The sequence below is a fragment of the Balaenoptera borealis genome (genome assembly GCF_965194805.1).
Source record: "Balaenoptera borealis genome assembly, chromosome: 2".
Taxonomy (NCBI): domain Eukaryota; kingdom Metazoa; phylum Chordata; class Mammalia; order Artiodactyla; family Balaenopteridae; genus Balaenoptera; species Balaenoptera borealis.
In genome coordinates this window covers 42629552-42653991 of record NC_138867.1, presented here as the reverse complement: position 1 = coordinate 42653991, position 24440 = coordinate 42629552, and the positions used below count along the sequence as shown (strand labels likewise).

Here is a 24440-nt window from a genome sequence, read left to right as displayed (position 1 = left end):
GTAGTTTGTCCAATCTAAATATATTGAAAGTTACCCTTAGGAATGAACAGTAGCTTACTGATTCTTGATACAGTCCACAGAAAGTTTAATTTGTTTATTTTATAAGGTGGTCAAACATCCATCCACAGTTTCCAGAGTTAATATCACAACAGCAACACAATAGGACTCATGTATACAAAACTATTTGGAAAAGAGAAAAGGAAACAGAACATTGCTTTATGCATGTTACCAATGGACTCCTGGGAGGACATTTATTGGAGGTAAACAGGGACGTTCAGAATTTTGTGTAATTTAGTTTGGGAGCTGTTTGTACTGAGAGAACCTTGGCAAGGACTACGAACTGTGGACTCTGACTTAACTTTATTTTTCAGAAAAGGAACAGTCTTGCATGTTAAGAGGACAACAGAATTAACACTAATCTGCCCACTTTTTGGGTCACATCTGTGCTGCAGATTTGGCTGTAAATGGAGTGGTTGCATTTCCTAGTCCTAGATCTGAGAAAACATGTTCATGAGTTATTATGATTATAAATACAGCCTATAAAAATGCATACATGTGTGTTCAAACACAAGCATAGATGCCCTCACATGTACCTCCTCATAAATGGTGCTACAATTGTAACATAAGCTATAATAGATCTTGTTGGTTGCTATTTACGTATATGTTTTTTCCTCCAACAAGTGACTGAAATTTAGAAGTTATTTGTAAGCTAGTTATAGCTAGAACCATAAACTCAGAAACTTTCAGGACAGAGTGTATTTTATTTAATTTATTTATTTATTTTCTCTTTAACAGATGGTTTTTTTTTTTTTTTGGTCCAGATTTTCTTTTATTTATTTCTTTGTACAGTAGGTTCTTATTAGTTATCCATTTAATACACATCAGTGCATATATGTTAATCCCAATCTCCCAATTCATCCCCCCACCCCCGCCACCCCCCACCACTTCCCCCCTTGGTATCCATATGTTTGTTCTCTACATCTGTGTCTCCATGTCTGCCCTGCAAACCGGTTCATTGGTACAATTTTTCTAGGTTCAACATATATGCGTTAATATACGATATTTATTTTACTCTTTCTGACTTACTTTACTCTGTATGACAGCCTCTAGATCCATCCACCTCTCTACAAATGACCCAATTTCGTTCATTTTTATGGCTAAGTAATACTCCATTGTATATATGTACCACATCTTCTTTATCCATTACTCTGTCAATGGGCATTTAGGTTGCTTTCATGACCTGGCTATTGTAAATAGTGCTGCAGTGAACATTGGGGTGCATGTGTCTTTTTGAATGATGGTTCTCTCTGGGTATATGCCCAGTAGTGGGATTGCTGGGTCATATGGTAATTCTATTTTTAGTTTTTTAAGGAACCTCCGTACTGTCCTCCATAGTGGCTGTATCAATTTACATTCCCACCAACAGTGCAGGAGGGTTCCCTTTTCTCCACACCCTCTCCAGCATTTGTTGTTTGTAGATTTTCTGATGATGCCCATTCTAACTGGTATGAGGTGATACCTCATTGTAGTTTTGATTTGCATTTCTTTAATAATTAGTGATGTTGAGCAGCTTTTCATGTGCTTCTTGGCCATCTGTATGTCTCCTTTGGAGAAATGTCTATTTAGATCTTCTGCCCATTTTTGGATTGGGTTGTTTCTTTTTTTAATATTGAGCTGCGTGAGCTGTTTATATATTTTGGAGATGACTCCTTTGTCCGTTGATTCATTTGCAAATACTTTCTTCCATTCTGAGGGTTGTCTTTTTGTCTTGCTTATGGTTTCCTTTGCTGTGCAAATGCTTTTAAGTTTCATTAGGTCCCATTTGTTTATTTTTGTTTTTATTTCCATTACTCTAGGAGGTGGATCAAAAAAGGTCTTGCTGTGATTTATGTCAAAGAGTGTTCTTCCTATATTTTCCTCTAAGAGTTTTATAGTATCCAGTCTTACATTTAGGTCTCTAATCCATTTTGAGTTTATTTTTGTGTATGGTGTTAGGGAGTGTTCTAATTTCATTCTTTCACATGTAGCTGTCCAGTTTTCCCAGCACCACTTATTGAAGAGACTGTCTTTACTCCATTATATATCCTTGCCTCCTTTGTCATAGATTAGTTGACCATAGGTGCGTAGGTTTATCTCTGGGCATTCTGTCTTGTTCCATTGATCTATATTTCTGTTTTTGTGCCAGTACCATGCTGTCTTGATTACTGTAGCTCTGTAGTATGCTCTGAAGTCAGGGAGTCTGATTGCTCCAGCTCTGTTTTTTTCCTTCAAGACTGCTTTGTCTATTCGGGGTCTTTTGTGTCTCCATACAAATTTTAAGACTTTTTCTTCTAGTTCTGTAAAATATGCCATTGGTAATTTGATAGGGAGTGCATTGAATCTGTAGATTGCTTTGGGTAGTATAGTTATTTTCACAATATTGATTCTTCCAGTCCAAGAACATGGTATATCTCTCCACCTGTTTGTATCGTCTTTAATTTCTCTCATCAGTGTCTTATAGTCTTCTGCAAACAGGTCTTTTGTCTCCTTAGGTAGGTTTATTCCTAGGTATTTTATTCTTTTTGTTGCAGTGATAAATGGGAGTGTTTCCTTAATTTCCCTTTCAGATTTTTCATCATTATTGTGTAGGAATGCAAGAGATTTCTGTGCATTAATTTTGTATCCTGCAACTTTACCAAATTCATTGATTAGCACTAGTAGTTTTCTGGTGGCATCTTTAGGATTCTCTATGTATAGTATCATGTCATCTGCAAACAGTGACAGTTTTACTTCTTCTTTTCCAATTTGGATTCCTTTTATTTCTTTTTCTTCTCTGATTGCTGTTGAATACCTAGGACTTCCAAAACTCTGTTGAATAACAGTTGCGAGAGTGGACATCCTTGTCTTGTTCCTGATCTTAGAGGAAATGCTTTCAGTTTTTCACCATTGAGAATGATGTTTGCTGTGGGTTTGTCATATATGGCCTTTATTATGTTGAGGTAGGTTCCCTCTATGCCCACTTTCTGGAGAGTTTTTATCATAAATGAGTGTTGAATTTTGTCAAAAGATTTTTCTGCTTCTACTGAGGTGATCATATGGTTTTTATTCTTCAATTTGTTAATATGGGGTATCACATTGATTGATTTGCGTATATTGAAGAACCCTTGCATCCCTGGGATAAATCCCACTTGATCATGGTGTATGATCCTTTTAATGTGTTGTTGGATTCTGTTTGCTAGTATTTTGTTGAGGATTTTTGCATCTATATTCATCAGTGATATTGGTCTGTAATTTTCTTTTTTTGTAGTATCTTTGTCTGGTTTTGGTATCAGGGTGATGGTGGCCTCATAGAATGAGTTTGGGAGTGTTCCTTCCTCCTCAATTTTTTGGAAGAGTTTGAGAAGGATGGGTGTTAGCTCTTCTCTAAATGTTTGATAGAATTCATCTGTGAAGCCATCTGGTCCTGGACTTTTGTTTGTTGGAAGATTTTTAATCACAGTCTCAATTTCATTACTTGTGATTGGTCTGTTCATATTTTCTGCTTCTTCCTGGTTCAGTCTTGGAAGGTTATACCTTTCTAAGAATTTGTCCATTTCTTCCAGGTTGTCCATTTTATTGGCATAGAGTTGCTTGTAGTAGTCTCTTAGGATGCTTTGTATTTCTGCAGTGTCTGTTGTAACTTCTTTTTCATTTCTAATTTTATTGATTTGAGTCCTCTCCCTCTTTTTCTTGATGAGTCTGGCTAATGGTTTATCAATTTTGTTTATCTTCTCAAAGAACCAGCTTTTAGTTTTATTGATCTTTGCTATTGTTTTCTTTGTTTCTCTTTCATTTATTTCTGCTCTGATCTTTATGATTTCTTTCCTTCTGCTAACTTTGGGTTTTGTTTGTTCTTCTTTCTCTCGTTCCTTTAGGTGTAAGGTTAGATTGTTTACTTGATATTTTTCTTGTTTCTTGAGGTAGGGTTCTATTGCTATAAACTTCCCTCTTAGAACTGCTTTTGCTGCATCCCATAGGTTTTGGATTGTCGTGTTTTTGTTGTCATTTGCTCTAGGTATTTTTTTATTTCCTGTTTGATTTCTTCAGTGATCTCTTTGTTATTTAGTAACGTATTGTTTAGCCTCCGTGTGTTTGTGTTTTGTACTTTTTTTCCCTGTTATTGATTTCTAATCCCATAGCGTTGTGATCAGAAAAGATGCTTGATATTATTTCAATTTTCTTAAATTTACTGAGGCTTGATTTGTGACCCCAAGATGTGACCTATCCTGGAGAATGTTCCATGCGCACTTGAGAAGAAAGTGTAATCTGCTGTTTTTGGATGGAATGTCCTATAAGTATCAATTAAATCTATTCGGTCTATTGTGGAATGTTTAAATTTAAAGCTTGTGTTTCCTTATTAATTTTCTGCTTGGATGATCTGTCCATTGGTGTAAGTGAGGTGTTAAAGTCCCCCACTATTATTGTGTTACTGTCGATTTCCTCTTTTATAGCTGTTAGCAGTTGCCTTATGTATTGAGGTGCTCCTATGTTGGGTGCATATGTATTTATAATTGTTATATCTTCTTCTTGGATTGATCCCTTGATCATTATGTAATGTCCTTCCTTGTCTCTTATGACAGTTTTTATTTTAAAGTCTATTTTATCTGATATGAGTATTGCTTCTCCAGCTTTCTCTTGATTTCCATTTGCCTGGAATATCTTTTTCCATCCCTTCACTTTCAGTCTGTATGTGTCCCTAGGTCTGAAGTGGGTCTCTTGTAGACAGCATATATATGGGTCTTGTTTTTGTATCCATTCAGCAAGCCTGTGTCTTTTGGTTGGAGCATTTAATCCATTCACGTTTAAGGTAATTATCGATATGTATGTTCCTATGACCATTTTCTTAATTGTTTTGGGTTTGTTTTTGTAGGTCCTTTTCTTCTCTTGTGTTTCCCACTTAGAGAAGTTCCTTTCGCATTTGTTGTAGAGCTGGTTTGGTGGTGCTGAATTCTCTTAGCTTTTGCTTGTCTGTAAAGCTTTTGATTGCTCCATCGAATCTGAATGAGATCCTTGCCGGGTAGAGTAATCTTGGTTGTAGGTTCTTCCCTTTCATCACTTTAAGGGTATCATGCCACTCCCTTCTGGCTTGTAGAGTTTCTGCTGAGAAATCAGCTGTTAACCTTATGGGAGTTCCCTTGTATGGTATTTGTCATATTTCCCTTGCTGCATTCAATAATTTTTCTTTGTCTTTAATTTTTGCCAATTTGATTACTATGTGTCTCGGCGTGTTTCTTCTTAGGTTTATCCTGCCTGGGACTCTCTGTGCTTCCTGGACTTAGGTGGCTATTTCCTTTCCCATGTTAGGGAAGTTTTCGACTCTAATCTCTTCAAATATTTTCTCGGGTCCTTTCTCTCTCTCTTCTCCTTCTGGGACCCCTATAATGTGAATGTTGTTGCATTTAATGTTGCCCCAGAGGTCTCTTAGGCCGTCTTCATTTCTTTTCATTCTTTTTTCTTTATTCTGTTCTGCAGCAGTGAATTCCACCATTCTGTCTTCCAGGTCACTTATCCGTTCTTCTGCCTCGGTTATTCTGCTACTGATTCCTTCTAGTGTAGTTTTCACTTCAGTTATTGTATTGTTGATCTCTGTTTGTTTGTTCTTTAATTCTTCTAGGTCTTTGTTAAACATTTCTTGCATCTTCTCGATATTTGCCTCCATTCTTTTTCCGAGGTTCTGGATCATCTTCACTATCATTATTCTGAATTCTTTTTCTGAAAGTTTGCCTATCTCCATTTCATTTGGTTGTTTTTCTGGAGTTTTATCTCATTCCTTCATCTGGTACATAGCCCTCTGCCTTTTCATCTTGTCTATCTTTCTGTGAATGTGGTTTTTGTTCCACAGGCTGCAGGATTGTAGTTCTTCTTGCTTCTGCTGTCTGCCCTCTGGTGGATGAGGCTATCTAAGAGGCTTGTGCAAGTTTCCTGATGGGAGGGACTGGTGGTGGGTAGAGCTGGCTGTTGCTCTGGCGGGTAGAGCTGGCTGTTGCTCTGGCGGGCAGAGCTCAGTAAAACTTTAATCCACTTCTCTGCTGATGGGTGGGACTGGGTTCCCTCCCTGTTGGTTGTTTGACCTGAGGCGACCCAACACTGGAGGCTACCCGTGCTCTTTGGTGGGGCTAATTGCAGACTCTGGGTGGGCTCACGCCAAGGAGTACTTCCCAGAACTTCTGCTGCCAGTGTCCTTTGTCCTTGTCCTCATGGTGAGACACAGCCACCCCCCGCCTCTGCAGAAGACCCTCCAACACTAGCAGGTAGGTCTGGTTCAGTCTCCTGTGGGGTCACTAGTCCTTCCTCTCAGTCCAACGCCCGCACATTACTTTGTGTGTGCCCTCCAAGCGTGGAGTCTCTGTTTCCCCCAGTCCTGTTGAAGTCCTACAATCAAATCCCACTAGCCTTCAAAGTCTGATTCTCTAGGAATTCCTCCTCCCGTTGCCAGACCCCCTGGTTGGGAAGCCTGACATGCGGCTCAGAACCTTCAGTCCAGTGGGTGAACTTCTGTGGTATAAGTGTTCTCCAGTCTGTGAGTCACCTACCCAGCAGTTATTGGATTTGATTTTATTGTGATTGCGCTCCTCCTACCGTCTCATTTGGCTTCTCCTTTGTCTTTAGATGTGGGGTATCTTTTTTGGTGAGTTCCAGTGTGTTCCTGTCGATGATTGTTTAGCAGTTAGTTGTGATTCTGGTGTTCTTGCAAGAGGGAGTGAGAGCACGTCCTTCTACTCCGCCATCTTGAGCCAATCCCCGACAGAGTGTGTTTTAATTTGATGACCCTAACTTTTGGTGTATGTGCTTCAGTTTGCTTTATTTTACTCCTGTGTGCAAACAAATCAGATTGTGCAGGATTGTGTCAGGTTGTGTGGGACATGTGCAGCTGATAGACTTCTTCAGACATGATTTATAGGGCAGTAGTGGCCTCTTTAGCATATAATGTAAGATCTGAGCCCTCAATTGAGAAGTCTCAATGATGGTCCTCAGTGTGTTCTGTCTTGGAGCCTTGCAGTTGTGCTCATCACATCAGAGTGTATTGCAGTTATGGATCTTCAAGATTGAGCATAGCTCATGCCCAAATAGGAATTATTCTTGCAATTTTATTTTAATACATTTTAAGTCCAGAAATCCAGTTCCCCTTTTATCTGTTTCTAAGAGACTAAATAACATGGCCATGACTGTCTTGAAAATTTTGCATAGTGATTTAAAGCATGTTCTCTGGAGTTAGAGAGCTTGATTTTGTCAGCTGGTACTACTACTTATAAGGTCTCTATTTCCTTATTCGTGATATGTGGCTATTAATGACATCCAGATTATAAGGTTGTTTTGAGGAGGCTGTAAAGTGCCTCTCACAGTGCTTGGTATCTCGTAAGCACTCAGTAAACGTAAGCTATCCTTATTAAAACAATTATTATTATAGTTCTACTACAAGAAGGGTTTAAGTAATATCTATCATCTATTTACTGAGAAAGGTCTGTTGATGTACTGGTAAATGTCTAGCTTCATGGAAGATCAGGTAAATGTAAATTGCAGTGTTATGTGCATCACAGACACAGGGAAAGAAGCCAAGTACAGCCATAAATTTCACTAGGGCTTTATTTTTTTAAAGCATAATGGTATGAGAAAGCTAAGTCAAATAAAAAGCATTATGAAATCAGCACTATTTTAATATCACGTTAGCAATTACATGGGATTATCCTAGAGTGATTTCCAAATGACTTATTCTGTAACCCAAACCAGTGCATTTTGTACACACATACACAAGCATACACTTGCACGTGAGCATGTAGCATCCAGTCATTGATTTAGGAACAAAGACTCCCCGAGGGAGTTTCAAAAACTCTGCTATGTCCCAGCATGCTATTCTATATTTTACGTCCATTTCTGAGTCAGCAGAAACATGTGTAAAATCATATAAAGTCTGATAACTCCCCTGCTATCCTATGAAGCCAGAACCCACATATGGGGGTGGTGTGAATTACTTATCCTCTCCTAGGTCTGGAACATGTCATTACCACAAAATTCATTCCCTATGCAATCATCAGGGTCGATGGTAATATAAGAACAGTTGGGGCATGAAACCACAGTAGATTGTCAGGATTGTCTAGCATATGGTGGATCAGAAACAGAGGTATTGCCTTCTGATCTCTGGGGAAGTAATATTGTACTGTAGGCTGCGCAACAGGCCACTAACGTTGGGGCTGAAAATTCTAATCATTCTTTTGTCACTAACCTGTGGTGTCATCTGCAGCTAGTCACTTGGTTTTTTTATATGTAGCTGAGCATACACTGAGAGTCCTATCTATATGGTTGCAAATAGTCTTCAGACCAAGCAAGCATTAAAGCAAAATTAGGAAGTCTCATTCCACAGTCCTTGGGTTGTAAGGGACAGATCAACAGACCATTCTAGTAAGGAGCAAAGGCTATTCAGTCCCACTTTGCCTACTAAAATGTTGTGGGAGGATGATGATATAAACCAGCTGTTCAACTCTCTTTATTCTGTGGAGTGGCATTCCTGCAGATTTATCTACTTGGTATGGATTCTGTGGTCCTTTTCAGTGGCTCTCAGTTTCCTCAGGGTATTGCAGAATAATGGGAAGGAATCAGTATAATACAGTGGGAAAGAACTTGGGCTTTGGAGACAGATAGTCAAGCGTTTGAATCCCAGTTCTGCCATTTACCATTGCCTGACCTTGAGCAAGTCACTTAACCTTTTTCAACTGTCTGCTTATCTATAAAATGGTAAAAATAATTGAACCTTCCTCATGGTGTGGTTATGTGGGTATAGAAAATCCTTGATATATTGCTTAGTTCATAGTTAACTGTTAATAAATGTAAGGTGATGATATTGTTATGCATTTAAATGGATGAGGTAGTTACCATTTTAGACTATGGAACTATAGCTCAGACTTCATAGGTATTAATCCCTAGGAGATTCTGAGGATTATCTGCCAGGAGGATTTCATGAGCCTAGGAAAACAGAGTGAGACTTTGAGGATGGTGGATGATCAGTTAGTGTCAGCAGTATGAGGTGTTGCAGGAAATCTCCAATCCTGAAACAGTTTAATAATATTTATTCCCAAAGGTTGCTGCAAAATGTATATGAGATAGGGTATACAAAGTACCAAGCACAGTGCTTTGTATGCAGCAGGCAGTTAAAGACATTTTCCTTCTCTTATTTCTTGGGAATAGTTGCCTTGGGCCTGCAGCTTGGGTTTGTCTCAGGGTAGCTGGGGCCACTGTAGTAGCTGGCTCTATCTCAGGGGTTCACAGCAGGTGCTTGGGCCCAAAATGGATTCCACCTGGAGGACTCCTAGGATATTGGATTGGTTACAAGACTGCTTCAGAGAGAGGGATCCTTTGAGAGGAAGGCAGTATGATATATGAGAAAGAGCCCAAGGAAAACTAATCTGAACTGTTGTGTTCTAATCTTAGTTCCACCACGTACTGGCCTTGTGACCTGAGTGTTTTACCAATAATCTCCTAAATGTTGTTTTTTCATCATTAAAACGGAGGGAATACTCTAGGCCATGGAGTCTGTGGTGATACTATAAAAACCAAATGTGAAAATGAGACTTAATGAGAATGCTTTGAAGATGAATAGATACAAATAAATGGAAGATGGGAAGTAAGTATGTTGTAATCAACTGGAGTCCCTCAAGCAGTACAAAGCTAGATCTTGATCAGGTTGTTGGAAGTGGTTGTGGATAACGTCTAGCTCAAGGTTGTTCCTCCTGAAACCTCTACCTGCACTTCTCATATGGGTCTAAGCTCGCGAAAGTAGCTCAGCTCAAATGCCATCTCCTCCATTAAGTCTCCTTTGATTCCCTGCCCCCACTGCCTCAATGCTGAAAATAATTGCTAAGATTTCTAAACATCTATACTCCCTTATCTGTGTTAGCACTGTCCAATAGAGATATAATATGAGCCACATAAGTAATTTTACATTTTCTGGTAGCCACATTAAAATGTTGAAGAGAAACAGGTCTGAGTAATTTAAATATTTTATTTAATTAAATATTTTATTTAATTTTAATACTTTAAATATTCTATTGATGCAAATATTATAATTTCAACATGTAATCAATATAAAACTATTTAATGAGTTATTTTACGATGCTTTTTTCATATTAAGTCTTCATAGTCCGATGTGTACTTTACATTTACTGCACATCTCAACTTAGACAAGCCAAACTTCAAGTGCTCAATGGCCACGTGTGGCCAGTAGCTACCATATAGTCAGCACAAGTGTCTGCCTTTCATGTGACATTGAGGTGTGTCCTGTGTTTGAAGTATTTATGTAAATGCTACAGGTGTGTTATTAAACTGTGGACTTCTTAAGGACATGGTCCCTGTGTGATTTGTCTTTGTTTCCTTCACAATGCACAGCACTTCACTTTGCATGCAGTAGGTACTCACTCAGTGGATTGAATGAATTAATATATTAACAAAGGAAGGTACAAACTAATGAATAAAAGAAATGGAAACCCTGAAGAGCCAGTTCTTAAGAAATCTGTGAAATATCATTTTAATTGACATAGTCATATGATCTCTTAGAACTACTATTCAATGCAACCAATATTTACCCAGTACCTACTCTGAGTAAGGCAGACATGTACTAAGTGCTGCAGGGTCTACCATGTTGAATAAAGATACAGTTCTTGCTCTAAGTGACCTTAGTTGCAGAGGCCCCTAAGTTGGAGATAAATTACAATGTTCTAGGTACCAGCTTTGAAAAAGGAAACATAACTCATCATGCTGTTCAGTAATCTAGGGTCTTGGACATGTAAGGAGTTGAATGTATTTGCCTAGAAATTTGCCATTTTAACTATGCCAAAGAACTTTTATAAAAGATGTGTTTTTTTCTCATATCCTGTTATTTTAGAGGCAAATAAAATGAGGGAATATTTTAAATTCACATTACCAACTTGCAGTAAGTTATCCCTGAGGAACTTAAGAACTTGATATTATTTTGTGCTTCAGGGGAAAAAATTGACACTGAGTGCTATAAATATATCAAGAGCTAATCCAGTTCAATGGCGTGGTCATGTAAATTACCTGGGAGAGTTTCAAAATCCATGTTCTGGCCCAGAATACTTGGTTATGTGTTTGGGCTTTTAGTCAGTAAAAAATGTTTACTTGTCTGATGCTTTTCCTGAATTGGGAGTTCTTTGAGGGTCAGGACTATCTGTCTGTCTGCCTGCCTATCTATCTTATCTATCTATCTATCTATCTATCTATCTATCTATCTATCTACTTACCTACCTATGACCTATCCATCTCTCTATTCAGTTGTGCACCTAGCACAATTCCTGGCACATATTTGGAATTCAATAAATGTCTGTTGAGTGAATAATGCAAAGTAAAATCCATGATGATTTTCGTTTGTGATTCATTACATGTATCCTCTGAGATTAGGAGTCTGCATTTGCCAGATGAGGAGAAAATGTGAATGACCAGGGTTGTGTACTCTATATACTCTCTTATTCATGACTAACCATGTTCGCAGATTTGTGGTGTACTTTCCTATAATGTTTTTATTTCCTCACATCTTTTCCCCTTCATATGACTCACATTATTACAACCCTTACATATTAATCATTTCAAAACCACAGTACTCTGAATCATTGATGGATCCTGGGTTATAATGAAATACATCCACTAGGAAGTGAGAGCACTTCTAGGAAACAAGTTGGCGCCACGTGGCTCTTTTGATAAGGTTCCAGGCTACCAACCTGAGTTCATCTAGAGGAAGTGTTGGAATCGATCTTCAGTATTCCTGTAGGTACCTAAGAAGTACAAGAGTGGTTATGAATACTGGCAGAGTTTCTCAAACTCTTGTTTGAGTGTGAATATATTGCCCTTTAAACTTATTTCAATCACTTTATGCTTTTTATAATTAAAGCGTATAGTATATGAGTGAGAAATGAGTTTTTACATAGCAACTCCACAGTGGACATCAAACTGGCTTCCTTTTCCTGCTCCAGATTCATTTGTGTGGCATTAGGGGCTGAACTGTGGTTTGTTTATAGATGTAGAACTTGGTTGTCAAACTCTCTTAGGCCAGAAGTCTTTAATCTTCCTATCTAACCGTCTTAACATAGGTTATGTTTGTTTTCATAAACATACTAGTAAAAGAGTTGAAGCAGCTTGGGCTCTGTGAGAGAGAAATGTGCTAACTGAATAAATGAATGGATTATTGGAAGGCTCTAGAGTGAGTGTTTTACTGGTGTGAAATCAAAGGCTGTGTAATCTCCATTGATGTTTAAGTGTCACAATATTCTCCTTACAGACTGGGCAGGTTACTCATTGAGTCAACCTCGAATTTAAGGCACTCTACATCTTTTATGTTATTACTCACCATTAATATCTCAGCACTTTCATTTTTCACAGTTAAGGAGAATTTGCTTTTAATTTTTCTTTTAAAAACATGTAGTACATGAGCCAATTCTTTGGAAACTTTTTCAGTTTCTTCTAGGATTATAAAGCTCTACAGGATCTCAACTTCCTTTTGACCAATTTGGTAACATAGCTTACCTTGCCAGATTATTGAAAATTGGGACTCATTGGTTATAATGAAAACCAACATTATCATTCCACATGCTCCCATCCAAACCCATTCTGTGGATCTAGTTTTTCCCTGCCCCTGGCCCCATATTTTTACCATTCCCTCTTAGGAATCTTTTCCCTTTCAGTTACAAGAAGAGTTTCATTTTGGAATGAATGTGTCATGCCTGTTGTAGTAGTTAAAAGACAAACAAATGCTGGGCCTCAGTCCAAATCAAAGCTTGGTTTCTCCCTGACTTAGGCCTGCTTCAGTCAGCCTGCAGGACCAAGGGAGGGCTGATGGCTTTTCTACTTCCCCTGCCTTGTTCTTCTCTTCCTCTACTCCTAATTCCCATGTGGTTTTGGCTCCTGCAAAGTGGAGGAAAGATGGGGCCAGGAGAGTTATAGTTGAAGGACACAGCAGCAATCTGACACTTAGTTCCTCTGTTGAGGGAGTTGTTTAAATCAAACTCTTTGCCCTGGGGGTGCTCTGTGGGTTCTCCAGAGATGCCACTGCATCTGATATACCTCTCTTGATTCAGGCAGAATCTTGCTTTCAGCTGGTCACATGACCTCTTAAATCTCTTTCTTTTCCTGGCAAATAATCTCTTAGGTGGTGTTTGTTGTGGATTGAATTGTGTTCCCCTAAAAGATATATTGAAGTCCCAGCCCCTGACACTTGTGAATGTGACCTTATTTGGAAATAAGATCTTTGTAAATGTAATTCACTTAAGATGATTTCATTAGAGTGGACCCTTATCCAATATGACTGGTGTCCTTATAGGAGGAGAAGACAGAGGCACACAGGAAGAACACCATGTCATGACAGAGGCAGAAATTAGAGTGATGCAACTGCAACTTAAGGAGTGCCAGGGACTGACAGCCACCACCAGAAGCTAAGAAGAAGCAAAGAAGGATTCTATCTATAGACTCAGAGAGAGCATGGTCCTGCTGATACCTTGACTTCAGCCTTGCAGCCTCCAGAACTGGGAGAGAATAATCTGTATTTTAAGAACTCTATTTGTACTACTTTGTTATAGCAGCTCTAGGAAACTAACACGGACAGAATCCCTTTTGAGATGACTCCATCGTGACTTTCCCAATGCAGGTTTCCAGGAATTATGAATCTTTAATCTACCATTGGTAAATTGGAAAGCAGCAACTTTCCAGCTTTGCTTTCCATGTGAGTTAGGTAGCAGTCCATTGTGTGTCCTAGACTGCAGGGGACACACTTTCCCCCATGGGGGGAGTAGGAACTGCCAGTGAGCCAACACCCTTTAATTTCCAACAACTTCGACCCTTTTGCAGCCTTTCTTGGGTAGTAGGCTGCAGATAGGAAACACATTACAGGATCTGCACAGATCAGTTAGCATCTCACTTTAGAGATTGGGAGTATTTGCACCTGTTCTTTTAGTTTATGCCTCTTGGAGCCTCTGCCAAAACTGTAACAGAAATGTCCTACTTTAGATAAAAGCAAAAATAAACAAATGGGACCTAATTTAACTGAAAAGCTTTGGCACAGTAAAAGAAGCTATAAATAAAACAAAAAGACAACCTACAGAATGGAGGAAAATATCTGCACATGATGTGACTGACAAGGGGTTAATTTCCAAAATATATAAACGGCTCATACAGCTCAATATCAAAAAAAAAACAAAAAAACAACCAACTTAATCAAAAAATGAGCAGAAGAACTAAATAGATACTTCTCCGAAGAAGACATACAGCTGGCCAACAGGCATATGAAAAGATGCTCAGCATTGCTAATTATTAGAGAAATGCAAGTCAAAACTACAATGAGGTATTACCTCACATCAGTCATAATGGCCATCATCAAAAAGTCTACAAATAATAAGTGCTGAAGAGGGTGTAGAGAAAGGGGACCCTCCTACACTGTTGGTGGGAATGTAAATTGGTGCAGTCACTATGGAGAACAGTAAGGAGGTTCCTTAAAAAACTAAAAATAGAGCTACCATATGATCCAGCAATCCCACTCCTGGGCATACATGCAGAAAAGATGAATACTCTAATTCGAAAAGATACACACACACCAGTGTTCATAGCAGCACTATTTACAATAACCAAGACATGGAAGCAACCTAAATGTCAATCTTCAGGTGAATGGGTGAAGATATATATACACATATACACACACACACACATAATGGAATATTACTCTGTCTTAAAAAAAGAATGAAATAATGCCATTTGCAGCAACTTGGATGGACCTAGAGATTATCATATTAAGTAAAGTGAGTCAGATAGAGAAAGACAAATATCATATGATTTCACTTATATGTGGAGTCTAAAATATGACACAAATGAACTTATTTATAAAACAGAAATAGACTCAGAGACATGGAAAACAAATTTATGGCTACCAAAGGGGAAAGGGCAGAGGGAGGGATAAATTAGCAGTTTGGGATTAACAGATACACACTACTGTATATAAAATAGATAAACAACAAGGACCTACTGTATAGCACAGGGAATTATACTGAATATCTTGTAATAACCTATAATGGAAAAGAATCTGAAAAAGAATAGATATATATGTATATGTATGATTGAGTCACTTTTCTGTACACCTGAAACTAACACAACATTGTAAATCAACTATTCTTCAATTAAAAAGAAGTACCACTTTAACATTCTGATTTAAGTCTAAATTAATTTCTGTTAGATTTTCAAGTTATTGATATTAATTTGGGAAAGTGGTTTTTTTTTAAGTTAAAAAATTCTCTCTCTATATTTGTAGTTATATTCCCTTTCTGGTTCTTAGGTTGCTTATATTTGGTTTCTCTCTCTCTTTTTTTCCTCTATCAAACTTGCTGACCTTTATTTTGTATTATGTATTAGTCTTTTTAAAGAATCAGCTTTTGATTTTATTGATAATTTTACCAATATATTTGTTATTGTCAATGTCATCAATTTTTTGTTTTAATTTTTATTAATTTCTAAATTCTTTTGTTTATTTAGTTGTTGCTTAACCTCTAGAGATGGAGGCTTAGTTAGTTTTTATGAGAGTTTTTTTTTCCTAAGTGCATGTTTTTCCTGAGTGTCAGTTTAGCTGTGTAGCAGAGATGCTCATCCAGTGGTCATCTGCTCTGCCTTTTCCTCTTTCCCACTTCCTAAGAGGATCTTGCATTTGCTTAGGAATCTCGCCTACGTTTAGCTATATAGGTTGCTACATTCTTTTCTAAATAGTTTTCAACTTCCATTTGATCTCTCCTTTAATCCAAATATTATTTAGAAGACTTTGGTTTTCCTGGTTGACACTCAGGAACTGCTGTTGACCTTTTGTTGTTACCTTTTAGGTCACTGACCTTTTGAAATCAACTTTTAAATTTTAATCGGACTTTATTTTATTGGATTTCAGTAACATTTTTATTTTAATCAGGTAATATGATCTGTATGACTTTGCTTTGAAAATTTGTCAACATTTCCTCTATTTCCTAATACAAGGTAAATTTTTGTGAATGTTCCATGTGTTGTTCTGTTTGTTGGGTACAAAGTTCTATAACAATTTATAGATTAAGCAGTTTGATTCTGTATTACAAATTCTCTATATCTTTATTTGTTAATTTTTAAAGATACATGCATTAATGTCCCACTGTGGTTGTGGAACTATCAGTTTTTCTGTTTATTTTTATAAGATTTTGATGTCACAGTTAAGTTGTTAAGAGCATAAATATCCAGGACCCTAATAAAGTTTTAATAGATTTTATATTTCATTAATATGAAATATCCATCTTTGTCCTCTTTAGTAATTTTTATTCTGAATTCTATTTTATCTCATATTAATGTTACTATACCTGCTGTTTAAAAAAATTTTTTTATTGTGGTAAGAACAGTTAACATGAGTTTTACCTTCTTAACAAATTTTTCAGCAAAGGAAACAATCAACAGAGTGAAAAGGCAACCTATGGAATGGGAGAAAATATTTGCAAATCATTGATCTGATAAGGGATTATTCTCCAAAATATACAAGGAACTCCTACAAATCAATAGCAAAAACAAAAAAATATAAAAAAACAAACAAACAAAAGAAACCCCTAATAACCTGGTTAAAAAACGGGCTAAGGACTTGAACAGACATTTCTCCAAAGCCACAGTACAAATGGACAACAGGTATATGAAAAACTGCTCAATGTCTCTAATCATCAGGAAAATGCAAATCAGAATGACAATGAGATCACCTCACACCTGTCAGGATGGCTTTCATCAAAACACAAAAGACAGTTGTCAGTGAGGATGTGTAGAAATTGGAACCCTTGCACACTATTTGTGGGAATGCAAAATGGTGTAGCCACTATGGAAAACTCTTTCTGCTATTCCTTTGTTAACATTGCTTTAAATACCTTTTTGCCTTTCTTTATTTTTAACCTCTCTATGCTTTGATCTCTGGAAAAGAATATATGGCTGTAATATATCCTCAATATGAGAATCTTTGGTTTTTTTTAATACATGAATTTAACCCATGACCATTTATCATGGTTACTGATATACTAGAACATGTTCCTGCAATCATATTTTATGGTTTCTCTGTTGTATGCTTTCTTAGTGTTTCTTTTTCTTTACTGCTTTTTGTGTGATTTAGTTCTCTTTGTTCCATTATTCCTCTAAATGATTTGGAAGTAATACGTCCTCTTAGTGGTTAGCCTTAAGTTAAATCAATAGCTAGAGTTGATCAGTATCTATATTTCTCCTACTAGTACAACAAGAACAACACCAATCTTTGTGATATCTCTCCCTGTTCTTTGTCACATACCCCTCATTTCTTTCACTTTCTTTATACCCTTGCAACCCTGCAGCATACAGTCAGTCGGTTTCACCTAATTTTTCCATCCATAGGGTAGGGTAGATGAGTTGGGGGTAGGTAATTTCAGGTTCTTCAGTTCTTCTGCATTGCTGGTGGAGATCTTAAGTGCTTAAAGTCCTTGAGACTGAAATAGCTAAGACAAATTTCCAGTGATAATATTGGCAATCTCTTGTAACGTAATTTTGATGAATTATTTATTCTAACACAGTCTTTGTATTCTTGATCTAATCAAAGAGTCAGTCCCATGAAGCCAAGAGAAGGGAATGTAGAGAGAAAAGAAAGGGGAGTGGAGAAAACACCTTTCATGCCACAGCATTTAAAACATATGTATCACAAAATAAACTGTAAACAAAATAAAGACCAAATCTATAGGCAGAAAAAGGTTTGTTATACCTAAATATATAAAACCTTTATATCAAGACTGCTTCTGAAACATTAAGAAACAGAACAGGACATGAAAGATAATTTGCTGAAAAAATACAAATATATATATATATATATGTATGATGGACATCATTAATAAGTAGTGAAAAATAAATTTAAGCTACAGTGAGATGCTTTTTGTTTGCTTCAGGAATTGGCAAAAACTGTTTTAAATGAATGAGAATACCAAGTGTTGAAGAGGATGTGGGAAAACTGGTACAACCTTTAAAAAATTTTGGTTATTTCTATTAATATAAAATGTAAATGACTTATAACTCTAGGGGACCAGGATCTCACTGCTAAGAATTGACTTCATGGAAATAATATATATACTGTTTAAAGACATCCTTTCTTTGAAGGATGACTATTGAAGATGACACAAACAGATGGAAAGATATACCACGCTCTTGGATTAGAAGAATCAATATTGTTAAAATGACCATATTACCAAGGCAATCTACAGATTCATTGCAATCCCTATCAAATTACTAATGGCATTTTTCACAGAACTAGAGCAAAAAAATTTTTAATTTGTATGGAAACATAGAAGACCTAGAATAGCCAAAACAATCTGGAGAAAAAAAAAAATTGGAGCTGGAGGAATCAGGCTCCCTGACTTCAGACTACACTACAAAGCTACAGTAATCAAAACAGTATGGTACTGGCACAAAAACAGACATATAGATCAATGGAACAGGATAGAAAGCTCAGAAATAACCCCTGCAGTTCAATTAATCTATGACAGAGGAGACAAGAATGGACAACTACATGTAAAAGAATGGACATGCTACATGTAAAAGTATGAAATTAGAACACTCCCTAACACCATACATAAAAATAAACTCAAAATGGATTAAAGACCTAAATGTAAGGCCAGACACTATAAAACCCTTAGAGGAAAGCATAGGCAGAATACTCTTTGACATAAATTGCAGCAGTATCTTTTTGGATCCACCTCCTAGATGAATGGAAATAAAAACAAAAATAAACAAATGGGACCTAATTAAACTTAAAAGCTTTTGCACAGCAAAGGAAGCCATAAATAAACAAAAAAAGACAACCTACCGACTGGGAGAAAATATTTGCAAACGATGCTACCGACACAGGACTAACTTCCAAGATATACAAACACCTCAAACAGCTTAATATCAGAAAAACAAAGACAAAGACAAGTTTCCGTATAGCTAAAAATGATGTTACTAAAGTGCTATCTGTAGTATGCTCAGTTTCCCAATTGAAGAGATGACTTAACTGAGTCAAATTTATTCTCTCAACTGATCCTTTTTGTCATCAAAAGCTAGCATTTGCCATATACACCAGGGGAAAAGAGACTGGGATAAATAAAAATCTGTAAATGAAAAAAAAAAAATAACCCAACCAAAAAATGGGCAGAGGACCTAAATATCCATTTCTCCAAAGAAGACATACAGATGGCTAACAGGCACATGAAAAGATGCTCAACATCGCTGATTTTTAGAGAAATGCAAATCAAAACTACAATGAAGTATCACTTCACCCCAGTCAGAATGGCTATCAACAAAAAGTCTACAGATAATAAATGCTGGAGAGGGTATGGAGAAAAAGGAACCCTCCTACACTGTTGGTGGGAATGTAAATTGGTGCAGCCACTATGAAGAACAGTATGAAGGTTCCTTAAAAAAACTAAAAGTAAAGTTATCATATGATTCAGCAATCCCACTCCTGGGCATACACACCGAAAAGACAAAAACTCTAATTCAAAAAAATACATGCACCCCTGTGTTCATAGCAGCACTATTTACAGTAGCCAAGACATGAAAGTAACCTAAATGTCCATCAACAGATGAATGGATAAAGAAGATGGTATATATATACAATAGAACATTATTCAGTCTTAAAGAACAATGAAATAATGCCATTTGCAGCAACATGGTTGCACCTAGAGATTATCATATTAAGTGAAGTATGTCTGACTGAGAAAGACAAATATCATATGATATCACTTATGTGTGGAATCTAAAAAAATGATACAAATGAATTTATTTACAAAACAGAAATAGACTCAGAGACATAGAAAACAAATTTATGGTTACCAAAGGGGATGGGAGGGAGGGAGATAAATTAGGAGTTTGGGATTAATATATACACACTACTGTATATAAAACAGGTAAACAACAAGGACTTACTGTATAGCACAGGGAACTATACTCAATATCTTGTAATAACCTATAATAGAAAAGAATCTGAAAAAGAATGTGTGTGTGTGTGTGTGTGTGTAGATGAATCACATTTTAAAAAAATTTTTGTTGGAGTATAGTTGCTTTACAATGTTGTGTTAGTTTCTACTGTACAGCAAAGTGAATCAGTATAAATATATCCCCTCTTTTTTGGATTTCCTTCCCATTTAGGTCACCACAGAGCACTGAGTAGAGTTCCCTGTGCTATACAGTAGGTTCTCATTAGTTATCTATTTTATACAAAGTATCAATAATGTATATATGTCAATCTCAATCTCCCAATTCATCACACCCCCCCCCTTGGTATCCATACATTTGTTCTCTACATCTGTGTCTTTATTTCTGCTTTGTAAATAAGATTCTCTGTACCATTTTTTTTCCGATTCCATATATATGTGTTAATATACAATATTTGTTTTTCTCTTTCTGACTTTTTTCACTCTGTGTGACAGTCTCTAGGTCCATCCACGTCTCTACGAATGACCCAATTATATTCCTTTTTATGGCTGAGTAATATTCCATTGTATATATGTACCACATCTTCTTTATCCATTACTCTGTTCATGGACATTTAGGTTGTTTCCATGTCCTGGCTACTGTAAATAGTGCTGTAGTGGACATTGGGGTGCATGTGTCTTTTTGAATTATGGTTTTCTCTGGGTATATGCCCAGTAGTGGGATTGCTGGGTCACATGGTAGTTCTATTTTTAGTTTGTTAAGGAATCTCCATACTGTTCTTCATAGAGGCTGTATCAATTTACATTCCCACCAACAGTGCAAGAGGGTTCCCTTTTCTCCACACCCTCTCCACCATTTATTGTTTGTAGACTTCTTGTTGATGGCCATTCTAACCAGTGTGAGGTGATATCTCATTATAGTTTTGATTTGCATTTCTCTAATAATTGGTGATGTTGAGCATCTTTTCATGTGCCTGTCAGCCATCTGTATGTCTTCTTTGGCGAAATGTCTATTTAGGTCTTCTGCCTATTTTTTTATTGGGTTGTTTGTTTTTCTGATATTGAGCTACATGAGCTATTTGTATATTTTGGAGATTAATTCTTTTTCAGTTGCTTCGTTTGCAAATATTTTCTCCCATTCTCAGGGTTGTCTTTTTGTCTTGTTTATGGTTTCCTTTGCTGGGCAAAAGCTTTGAAGTTTCATTAGGTCCCATTTGTTTATTTTTGTTTTTATTCTCATTACTCTAGGAGGTGAGTCAAAAAAGATCTTGCTGTGATTTATGTCAAAGAGTGTTCTGCCTATGTTTTCCTTTAAGAGTTTTATAGTGTCTGGTCTTACATTTAGGTCTTTAATTCATTTTGAGTTTATTTTTGTGTATGGTGTTAGGGAGTGTTCTAATTTCATTCTTTTACATGTAGCTGTCCAGTTTTCCCAGCACCACTTATTGAAGAGTCTGTCTTTGCTCCATTTTATATTCTGTCCTCCTCTGTCATAGATTAGGTGTCCATAGTTGCATGGGTTTATCTCTGGGCTTTCTATCCTGTTCCATTGATCTATATTTCTGTTTTTGTGCCAGTACCATACTGTCTTGATTACTGTAGCTTTGTGGTATAGTCTGAAGTCAGGGAGTCTGATTCCTCCAGCTCTGATTTCTTTTCTCAAGATTGCTTTTGCTATTCAAGGTCTTTTGTGTTTCTATGCAAATTATAAAATTTTTTGTTCTAGTTATGTGAAAAATGCCATTGATAATTTGATAGGGATTGCATTGAATCTGTAGATTGCTTTGGGTAGTATAGTCATTTTCACAATATTGATTCTTCCAATCCAAGAACATGGTATATCTCTCCATCTGTTTGTGTCATCTTTGATTTCTTTCATCAATATTTTATAGTTTCCTGCATACAGGTCTTTTGCAGCCTTAGATAGGTTTATTCTTACGTATTTTATTCTTTTTGTTGCAATGTAAATGAGATTGTTTCCTTAATTTCTTTTTCTGATCTTTTGTTGTTAGTGTATAGGAATGCAAGAGAGTTCAGTGTATTAATTTTGTATCCTGTGACTTTACTAAATTCATTGATTAGCACTGGTAGCTTTCTGGTGGCATCTTTAGGATTCTCTAGATATAGTATCATGTCATCTGCAAACAGCGACAGTTTTACTTCTTCTTTTCTGATTTGGATTCCTTTTGTTTCTTTTTCTTCTCTGATGGTCATGGCTAGGACTTCCAAAACTACGTTGAATAATAGTGGTGAGAGTGGCTCTCTGGTCTGGTTCCTAATTTTAGAGGAAATGCTTTCAGTTTTTCACCATTGAGAATAATGTTTGCTGTGGGTTTGTCATATATGGCCTTTATTATGTTGAGGTAGGTTCCCTCTATGCCCACTTTCTGGAGAGTTTTTATCATAAATGGGCGTTGAATTTGTCAAAAGCTTTTTCTGCATGTATTGAGATGATCATATGGTGTTCATTCTTCAATTTGTTAATATGGTGTATCACATTGATTGATTTTTGTATACTGAAGAATCCTTGCATCCCTGGGATAAATCCCACTTGATCATGGTGTATGATCCTTTTAATGTGTTGTTGGATTTGGCTTGCTAGTATTTTGTTGAGGATTTTTGCGTCTATGTTCATCAGTGATATTGGACTTTGATTTTCTTTTTCTGTGATATCTCTGTCTGGTTTTGGTATCAGGATGATGGTGGCCTTGTAAAATGAGTTTGGAAGTGTTCCTCCCTCTGCAATTTTTTTGGAAGAGTTTGAGAAAGATAGGTGTTAGCTCTTCTCTAAATGTTTGATAGAATTCACCTACAAAGCCATCTGATCCTGGACTTTTGTTTGTATGAAGATTTTTAATCACAGTTTCAATTTCATTACTCGTGATTGGTCTATTCATATTTTCTGTTTCTTCCTGGTTCAGTCTTGGAAGGTTGTACCTTTCTAAGAATTTGTCCATTTCTTCCAGGTTGTCCATTTTATTGGCATAGAGTTGCTTCTAGTAGTCGCTTATGATTCTTTGTACTTCTGTGGTGTCCGTTGTAACTTTTCCTTTTTCATTTCTAATTTTATTGATTTGAGTCCTCTCCCTCTTTTTCTTGATGAGTCTGGCTAATGGTTTATCAATTTTGTTTATCTTCTCAAAGAACCAGCTTTTAGGTTTATTGATCTTTGCTATCTTTTTTTTTGTTTGTTTCTCTTTCATTCATTTCTGCTCTGATCTTTACAATTTCTTTCCTTCTACTAACTTTGGGTTTTGTTTGTTCTTCTTTCACTAGTTCCTTTAGGTGTAAGGTTAGGTTGTTTATTTGGGATTTTTCCTGTTTCTTGAGGTAGGCTTGTATAGCTATAAACTTCCCTCTTAGAACTGCTTTTGCTGCATCCCATAGGTTTTGGGTTATAGTGTTTTCGTTGTCTTTTGTTTCTAGGTATTTTTTGATATCCTCTTTGATTTCTTCAATTATCTGTTGGTTATTTAGTAGCATATTGTTTAGCCTCCATGTGTTTTTGTTTTTTACATTTATTTTCCTGTAATTGATTTCTAATCTTATAGCGTTGTGGTCAGAAAAGATGCTTGATATTATTTCAATTTTCTTAAATTTACCAAGGCTTGATTTGTGACCCAAGATATGATCTATCCTGGAGAATGTTCCATGTGCACTTGAGAAGAAAGTGTTTTCTGCTGCTTTTGGATGGAATGTTCTATAAATATCAATTAAGCCTATCTGGTCTGATGTGTCATTTAAGGCTTGTCTTTCCTTATTAATTTTCTATCTGGATGATCTATCCATTGGTGTAAGTGGAGAGTTAAAGTCCCCCACTATTATTTTGGTACTGTCAATTTCCCCTTTTATGGCTGTTAGCATTTGCCTTATGTATCGAGGTGTTCCTATGTTGGGTGCATAAATATTTACAATTTTTATATCTTCTTCTTGGATTGATCCCTTCATCATTATGTACAGTCCTTCCTTGTCTCTTATGACAGTTTTTATTTTAAAGTCTCTTTTGTCTGATATGAGTATTGCTACTCCAGCTTTCTTTTGATTTCCGTTTTCATGAAATATCTTTTTCCATCCCCTCACTTTCAGTCTTTATGTGTCCCTAGGTCTGAATTGGGTCTCTTATAGACAATAGATATATGGGTCTTGTTTTTGTATCCATTTAGCCAGTCTATGTCTTTTGGTTGGAGCACATATTCCATTTACATTCAAGGTAATTAGCGATATGTATGTCCCTATTACCATTTTCTTAATTGTTTTGGGTTTGTTTTTGTAGGTCTTTTTCTTCTCTTGTGTTTCCTGCCTAGAAAAGTTCTTTTATTTAGCATTTGTTGCAAAGCTGGTCTGATGGTGCTGACTTCGCTTAGCTTTTACTTTTCTGTAAAGCTTTTGATTTCTCCATCAAATCTGAGTGAGAGCCTTGCTGGGAAGAGTAATCTTGGCTGTAGTTTTTTCCCTTTCATCACTTTAAAT

At 36.6% G+C, this 24440-nt stretch overlaps 1 long non-coding RNA gene across 1 annotated transcript in view; it reads left to right on the top strand.

Annotated features, from left to right (window-relative positions):
- Positions 1-23940, top strand: part of LOC309624420 — a 79267-nt gene extending 55327 nt beyond the window's left edge. The window contains exon 4 of the long non-coding RNA XR_014241902.1: positions 13337-23940. This is a non-coding gene — a long non-coding RNA (uncharacterized lncRNA). The remainder of the gene's footprint in view (positions 1-13336) is intronic.
- The last annotated feature ends 500 nt before the right edge of the window (positions 23941-24440 follow it).